This window comes from Leucoraja erinacea, chromosome 6, assembly GCF_028641065.1.
Source record: "Leucoraja erinacea ecotype New England chromosome 6, Leri_hhj_1, whole genome shotgun sequence".
NCBI lineage: Eukaryota > Metazoa > Chordata > Chondrichthyes > Rajiformes > Rajidae > Leucoraja > Leucoraja erinaceus.
Window position 1 is genome coordinate 19,771,800 of NC_073382.1, and position 9,531 is coordinate 19,781,330.

A 9,531-nucleotide genomic window follows, 5' to 3' on the forward strand; every position below is an offset into this window, starting at 1 on the left:
AGTAGTTATTCAATTGGTCCGCCATATCCTGGTTCCCCATGATCAACTCACCTGTTTCTGACTGCAAGGGACCTACATTTGTTTTAACTAATCTCTTTCTTTTCACATATCTATAAAAACTTTTGCAGTCAGATTTTATGTTCACTGCCAGTTTTCTTTCATAATCCATTTTTCCTTTTCTAATTAAGCCCTTCGTCCTCCTCTGCTTGTCTCTGAATTTCTCCCAGTCCTCCGGTATGCTGCTTTTTCTGGCTAGTTTGTACGCATCATCCTTTGCTTTGATACTATCCCTGATTTCCCTTGTTATCCATGGATGCACTACCTTCCCTGATTTATTCTTTTGCCAAACTGGGATGAACATTTTTTGTAGTTCATCCATGCAGTCTTTAAATGCCTTCCATTGCATATCCACCGTCAACCCTTTTAGAATTACTTGCCAGTCAATCTTGGCCAATTCACGTCTCTGAAGATGTGTACACCCACAACACACGGCCTCGGGGATCCAGATGAAAACAGTAAAACCAGAAGGAAGCAAGGAGTTTGGTGCGAGAAGACATCGAATAAATAATTTTTGACACTCGTATCTTAAACAGTATCCAGGGATACACAATAGAATTTTACAACACATAATTTTCTAGTCCAGCTGATATATCGAGAGAGGAATTTGGAGGAGAACACCAAATGGATATTGGGCTATAGTATTTGCTGATGTTTCTACACCAGATGCCGATCTACTCGTATCCAGACATAATCACCAATTACCAAATATGTCATATGGGATACAGACACTGGACATCAGCAACGGAGGGGTTTTAGCTGCATTGTAAGGGAAGAATTATTATCTACGCATTCCCTTCCTAACAAAATAGGATATGGTGCTTGACGCATCAAACATAGATCAGATCTCGGCTTTTTGGCCAAGATCAAGCATAATATCTGGGGTTTTTATCAGTTTAAATATCTGATATGTCCCTTATCTAGGGACCATATATTAAAAATAAATAAATAAATAAATAGATAAATAGATAGATAAATAAATAAATAAATAGAGAAATAGAATGAATAATACGATATATTCGTTAAGAACGGAAACCTTTTCTATTGTTAAGTATATTCGTTTTAAGAACGAAAATGGCAAGCATTGATTCAAAGGATGTTTACTATTTTCAGTACCCATAACAGGTGACCACGGACGTTATTTTATCTAATTGGATGGCTCAGCTCTAGCAGTATAGAGCACTACCTAATGTGTTTACATTAGCCACTAGGTTATTTACAAAATATAACAACCAGCCACACAATGGTAATGGCTTCTTTGGATGACATACTAATTGTGCGGGAACTTAGGACGGGCTGAACAAACGGTAACAGCCACTTAACAATTATTGGAAACTAGGATTCATTATCCATCCAATTAAATCAAAATTAAAGCCTTCAAACTAAAGGGATTATTTGGGGTTCACCAATAACTCAGTTCCTCATGTCAGTGACTTTGCCAACAGAGGTTACAACCTTAATAAAGGCATACAGCAAAATCATTGACATGAGGATAAACCATCCATCAGACTGGTAGCAAGAATTTTGGCAACAGGTGGTACTGGGAATATGGGTTTCCAGCCACATAATTCAAACCCTTACATTATAAAGATTAACAGAGGGCCAAAATATGAGCTCTTAAAATTAATGGTGATCATTTTGATAGAATGATGAAGCCATACAGAAGCCATATTGGAACTAAATGGTGGAAAGATAACATTGGGCATTGCTCCAATCCTATCATTGTCAGCAACCAGTCTATGGTCCTACATATGCATGCTATGCACTAGGATGGTGTGTTACCAATTCCATCTCCAGCTGTGGAGGAAGATGGAATACACGGGAAGCATCATTATTACTAACACTGGGCATAACTACCTGGAAATGTTGGGTGTTTTTCATGGCCTAAAGTCATGTTGCTCTGGAATATGTTAAACAGGTTATTAGATTATAAATTAACAATACTACTGTGGTAGCACATATCAACTGTGGTAGCACATGGGTGAAAGGGAATCTACATCATGTAACAATCTGGCCAACACAATTTGGAACCTCATCAGTAGGGGTGTTTTTAATAGTACCCCACTGACCTACCCAACCATGATTCTCGGCGGTACTGGGAATGAGATTAGAACCATGCAGCACCATCCTAAACAGACGATGAAGAATGGGGAAAACCACCCGTGCCATGAACATATAAATCGCTTAAATCGTAGAGTCTGAAAGCGCCGCTATTACATCTGGGACAGACGGCCAGAGCAATGGACATGATCACAGCGGGCCACAGACAATCAACCTAAAGACAATGTCTAAAATACATAAACTAATGGGAGATGTGTTGCAACCATAATACATCATCCAGCCTGTTTGGCAGCTTTGTTAACCGACGGGGGCTTAGTATTAGTGACATCAACTGTGCCAGAAGTGGTCCATCTACTTACCTATGGCAAGAGAACGGAACAACAGCTTATGGAGGACAATTTTATGGGAATTCCCCAAAGACCGAGTATTCCCAAATATGGGACATCAGCATCGTCTTAACGTTGTTAAAGAACTGGGCTCCAGCCACAGCGCTGTCATTACAGGTTTTGACATTTTTTCAAAACTATCATGCTGATGGCTTAGGTCACGGCACTAAGGATTCAGTCCCTACCTAATTAAGGCTGGATAACTAGACCAGTTCACCTCGCAACTTACACTTCTATATTCAGGAATTAGGGAACAAAACAGACAGGGGTCAGCGGGCCTTAACATAACATTTTTAGAGCCTACCCTACAGATGATTGACTGTTGTGAGACATCTACAAATATACATGGAACAAACCAAGACCATCAGTGGCACAGAAGAGGAACTTTTCATCAACTACAGACAGCCTCATTAAAGAATAACAGGCCAGGCCAGCTAAATGGCTAACATAGTATTGACCAAATTTGGTGTAAACACTAACTGGGTTAAAATCTCACTCCAACAGGCTGCAGCAACGTCGGCAGCATTTAAATTGGAGGTTCCTATGGATAAAATCCTCAGGACCGCAGGATGGCCATCGGAAAGAACATTCTAAAGATTATAACAAACCAGTAATGGAAACTGGAATTTTTTCAGAAACATTGTTAAGTTTCTATACCATAATTTACCCCAAAAAACAGGGGCTATCAATTATTATTAACTTTATGGTTATTTATATTTATCATATTGATGTTTAATATGTTATCACTATTCTCCCCAAAACCAAGGCAGACGTGACGATGAATCACAGAGCTTTGAAATCTTCATGGAGTCCCTCACGTGACTCCGAAGTAAAATAGTAAGATTAAACGAGAACTTACCAGTTCGAAGTTTGATCTGTATTTTATGAGGAGTAACGTTGAGGGAATACATGCCCTCCGCTCCCACCCTTGATCATAAACACGACTGGTATCTTTTCTCTAATCTTACTATGCTTAAGTCATTACAGGTATCTGTGATTCACTCCGCTGCTTTGAAGAATGACACGCAAGCGTACTAGCGGGCTCTTCATGTATTCCCTCAACGTTACTCCTCATAAAATACAGATCAAACTTCGAACTGGTAAGTTCTCGTTTAATCTTACTATTTTATTCACTTATAAAGAAGTGCTCAATCAATCCCAATCCCAGTAATACTTTATTAGCTAAATATGTTTTGCAACATACGAGGAATTTAATTTGCCAAGTCAGTCATACAAATAAAAAGCAACGAAACACACAAAACACATTTTAACATAAACATCCATGACTGTAACTCCTCCACATTCCTCACTGTAATGGAAGGCGAAAAAAAGTTCAAATCTCTTCCCTTAGCTCTCCCGCAGTCGGGGGCATTGAGCCCTCTGTTGACGGGACATTCTTGACTCCCGTAGCTGGCGGCGTTTTTGCCCTCTGCATCGGGGTGATCAGCTCCTGCATCGGGAGGATGTCAGGTCCCCTGCGCCGGCAATCGGACCCTGCGTCGGGGCTGGTTGAACATCCTGCATCATTGGAGCTCCCGACATCCACGGTCTCTCCCGAGACTGCGAGCTTGCGAGAGTAAAGTCCGCAGGCCACGGTTGGAGCAATCCCAGATCGATTCCGATGTTTAGTGTACGACTGCGGTGGGGCTCAAGGTCAGTCCGAAGAGGCCTCCAGCTCCATCGAGGCTCTGTGCCGGAGATGCGTTCCAGAAAATAATTGCATCTCCGGCAAGGTAAGAAACTGAAAAAAAAGTTTCCCCCGACCCCCACCGCCTCCCCCCATATAAATAAACTGGAGAACATTTACACAGGTAAGTGCTCAACACACTTCAGATTTTTGTTTTGCTTCCCTGAAATGTTATGAGTTCCAAAGAAATGATCCAACTGTATCTACTTAGGCATGCTTGTGCGGGGAAATTAAAATCATCGTTTTACCTGCTGGTTTTTACTCCTAATTTTAGTTGAAAATGTGATATGAAGGGAATTTTAAATGGAAAATCAGTGGTGGATCTACAATGAATTGGAACATAAACTTTCAATCAGGTGTTAGTGTGATTCGATTCTGATCAGAGAACTGAGAGCTTGACATATTTTTTTTTTTAATCTTAATAACTTGCTTTTCATTTAATTGCACTCAATGAAGACTGTACTAATCCGTGGACTGATTGCTGATAAACACTACAACATCTACTTTGATTCTGGCAAATCGGAGTTTAGAAATTCAAACTATTGAAGGCCCTTATTTCTTGAATGATCAGGACAGGTCATATGTTATATCTCAGAACAAGGGGTCATAGTTTGAGGATCAGGGGGAAATCTTTTACCAGGATGAGGAAAATATTTTTCACACAGAGAGTGGTGAATCTCTGGAATTCTCTGCCACAGAAGGTAGTTGAGGCCAGTTAATTGGCTATATTTAAGAAGGAGTTAGATGTGGCCCTTGTGGCTAAAGGGATCCGGGGGTATGGAGAGGGGTGGGGGAGGGGAGAAGGATTAAAATTCAGGTTTGTATTGGTTGTCAGAGAGGTATTTGCTCGGACTTACAAGTTGATAAAGAAAATTCGTTTTGCGCTTCCGTTCCAGGTTTTTTTAAATTGCTGGACGATTGCAGTTAAACGCGACTTCTAACGCCTTCAACATCACGGATCAAAATCAACATCAAGTACTTCCACATCAGGACAAAACTAAAGTTATATAGTCTATTTACCAACTTACCTTGCATTTTGTTGTGGTTTCATTTTAATCTGATAATTCAAAATATGTTATTTGACCCCGAAATTGGCCCTGCTTTACCTGCCGATATTGCAGGGCTTATCATGGCAGCGGCCACATTCCGATTTATCACAATCTACTCACAAAAGAACCAAATTCATTATATTTTTGCACAATCATGTCATAAGAACATCTAATTCATCTATATTTTGTGTTATTGTCTATTTTTTTTAAATTGGCTATATTTTAAGCCTTTTAACAATGGGATAGATGTGTAGATCTAATAATTGAATTTAGATTAATTTAAGTGATTTGATGATTGATGAATATGAATTTTCTGTTGGGTATTTACTATTTGTTTTAACGTTACAATAATATTAAAGTTCTGATCCTGAGAATATCACATTTTTGAATTTTCAGGGCACTCTGGGTGTTTATTACTATTTCCGTCACAACGGTCAACTTTGTAATTATCTACAATTAGGTAACTAACTAACTTCAGCGAACTATGACAAAAAATATTATTTTTGATCACCTGAAGAATAAAGTAATAGTCAAAGCGTCACTGTGTTTTTACAGTGGAGATTGAGACCCAGCTATGGAAATATCATAATTCATGGCTCTGAACATCTAAAACCTAAGGTTGCCTGACGAAATATCAAGAAGTGTTATTGCTCACAGAGATAAATGAACAGGGCAGTTTTGTCAGATCTGTCACACTTCTGGTGACATCAGGAGCAAACACCAACATGGCTGCATGCAAAATGCTAGATCCAGCTGATAATATTGTGAATAAACCAGTGTGCCTGTGCATCCCACATTTATATTAATTAAAAAAAGGTAATTCTTTCAGTAGAACTGCATAAATATATTTGTAACAATTCTGCTTTTAATGACTATATATTAATGTGATGAACTTGCTTTGCCAAATCTAAGGTATTCACAAAATCACAAGGAGAACACAGGAGAATAGCAGCAGAAGTAGGCCACTCGGCCCCTTAAGCCTGTCCCACAATTCAATGTGGTAATGGCTGATTTATGCTAGCCTTTTCTATGCAACTTTACCATTACCTTCTATTGCTCAATCTTTTAAACATTTATCCATCTTAAATATAACTGAGGATCTGGCCTCCACCAGCCTCCATGGAAGAGAATTCCAAAGAGTCATCACCCTCTGAGAGAAGAAAGTTTAACGCACTTCAGTTATAAATGACTGGTCCCTTATTCCATAGCTGCCTAAATATCTTCATATGATTACAGTGTTGAGTTAATAAGGTCATAAGGAATAGGAGTAGAATTAGGCCATTTGGCCCATCAAGTCTACTCCACCATTCAATCATGGCTGATCTATCTCTCCATCCTAACCCAATTCCCCTGCCTTCTCCCCATAACTTCTGATATCTGTACTAATCAACAATCTATCTATCTCTGCCTTAAAAATATCCACTGACGGCCTCCACAGCCTTTTGTGGCAGAATTCCACAGATTCACCACCCTAAAATGTTGTAGTTTTAACTAAGTGCTGCATGCAATGTTCTTTACCTCATCAATTTTATGGAATGAATTGGATGCTGAATAGTGTGGTAACATTCTTACATTTGAACCAGATTGACATTGCTCATTGCTTGAGCATTGGTGCAACTCTGAGGAAGTACAACACAGTTGAAAAAGATAAATTAATGCTGTGTAATTAAACCGCATTAATTAAAAGATCTTGTCATATGACTCATGCTGGTGAAGAGAAGTTCTCCCCATTGTTCAGACCAAGATTTATTTTTCAAATAATCACTAAAACTGATCATTACTTCAGTGCTGGCGTAATATGTCTTGCTGAGTAAAAAAGTGACAATCTTGTTTCATTATATTATATGTGGCTACATTTTTGAAATAATTTCATCAGCTGGTTTATCCTCAGGGATTTCTGAAATTTTTTTAAATGAGTTCTATAATTGTAAATTTGTTCTTATTAATGGGTACATGTATTTCAGCGTTATTGAAAGGTGATGGATTAGTATTGTTAAAACAAAATAATTTATTTCAAAGAGAACCAAGTTATTAATGCTTTCTTTTTGAGAGATACAGTGCGGAAACATGCCCCTCAGTCCACCAAGTCTGCTCCAACCAGTCACCCCTTTACATTAACACTATCCAACACACTAAGGACAACTTACAATTTTACCAAAACCAATTAACTAAAGCACCTGTCCAACAAGCATGCGACCTGCATGCGGCAAGCGCGGCCAAACCGGAAGTGGGGGCGTGAAGTTTGAGTGATGTCCGCGCGTGATTTTAGCCGTCAAGACGCTGCGTACGGCATCGAGACGCTGCGTATGGCATCGAGACACTGAGCACGCCCGTTGAGGCGGTGCGTACGGCATCAAGGCGGGTGCGGGCCGGCAGGCCGTTGCCGCGCGGAATGTTTGAACATGGTCAGTTTTTTGGAGCCCCGTGCGATGTTAGGACCAGCTCCATACAACTCCATACGGCTCCGGCGATCGAAGTGGGACCTGCCCCACGAGGCCGTATGGCTCAAGCGACCACGTTAGGTCGCGCTTGCTGTATGGAGTCGCATGCTCGTGGGACAGACCCTTTACATAGAAACATAGAAACATAGAAAATAGGTGCAGGAGTAGGCTATTCGGCCCTTCGAGCCTGCACCGCCATTCAATATGATCTTGACTGATCATCCAACTCAGTATCCTGTACCTGCCTTCACTCCATACCCTCTGATCCCTTCATCCACAAGGGCCACATCTAACTCCCTCTTAACTATAGCCAATGAACTGGCCTCAACTACCCTCTGTGGCAAGTTTCTGTTTACAAACTTGTATGTCTTTGGAATGTGGGAGGAAATCGGAGATGCCGAGTAAAATATATGCGATCAAGGGAAAAACGTACAAACTCCATAGAGACAGCGCCAGTCAGGATCAAACTCGGGGCTCGGGTGCTGTAAGGCAGCAACTCCACCGCTGCGCCACCGTGCCATGTAACATAATTAAGGGTTTACTTTGGTCTTAGCACTTATACTCTTTTAAGTTTCTGATTCTATGCATAGTCTACATTTCTGAAACAAGAAAATGTATATAAATGTGCAGAAAGGAGCTGTAAATACTGGCTTACGCCAAAGATAGATACAAAATGAGGAAATCTGCAGGACAGGCAGCATCTCTGGAGAGAAGGGCAGATGAAATGTGTAGGAAGGAACTTCAGATACTGGTTTATGCCGAAGATAGACACAAAATGCTGGAGCAACTCAACGGGACAGGTGGCATCTCTGGAGAGAGGTATATTTATATATTAACAAAGGTATGTAAATGCCCTATCAAAGCTTTTCAAGAATTAACTTGCCAGTGAGAATTTTCAAGTGAATTTCTATCTGCTTAGATTCTTTCCATAGTGATTCAAACTACTAGCTATGAAGTTTGCTGCGGATCCCTGACCTCTGGCCAGAAGGCATTTTGCTTTTATGCAGACTGGTTTAAGTTTAGCACTGATTGGAAACACCTTAAAGTCCAGTGAAGTTAAGTCATGTTGAATTTATTGCAGAGACGCAATAATGTTGAGGAACAGGTGCAAGGAAAATCTTGATTGCCGCAGCGTCACAGACACATAGATTCAGACAAAATACAAAATATAAATTATACATAATTTATATATTAATTCTGCAAGACACTAAAAAAATGGCTACAAAATCAAGACAATGGTGCAAAGCATAATTAAAAAAACAAGTCTATGGCATTGCAAGACAAGGTCTGTGGAGTTCTGTTGCCGAAATAGGATATTAAGATGTTATCTTAACTTTTGTATCTGCCTCCACTGGGAGTATTTTCCAGGCATCTACTCATTTTTCTCTCTTTGCACTCTTTCAAAAGCCTCATCATCCTTCTTATATAATTTTTCACAGGATGAGAATTGAGGAATATAGACCTAGTGGAGTTTAAAGTGGCATTGTGGTCAGTACAGGCATCGTGGGTCAAAGGCATCATGTTCAATGCCTTATACAGAAAATTTGCCAGATAGACATAAAATGGGGACAGAGCATTATGTTGGATAAAGATTCTGATTAGATTTAAAAATAGCATTATAACAAATTGTAACATCAAACTAAGGAGAAACGTCAAGGAAACAGAATCAATATTTGAAATCTTGAAATCAATGGACTTGATGTTGACACCAACTATAATCTTGTCAGATTTATGTGAAAATAATATTGACAGAATATAGCTGGATATTTGCAATACAACTTAGACTATTCTGGCAGTTCATGATTTTAGGAAGGTTAAAACTTCAAAAGTTAGGTGCTGATTGAAGGATG

General features: G+C 39.6%; 1 pseudogene; it reads left to right on the forward strand.

Annotated features, from left to right (window-relative positions):
* The first annotated feature begins 897 nt into the window (after window positions 1-897).
* Window positions 898-1,011, forward strand: LOC129698478 (U2 spliceosomal RNA; annotated as a pseudogene).
* Window positions 1,012-9,531: the final 8,520 nt, after the last annotated feature.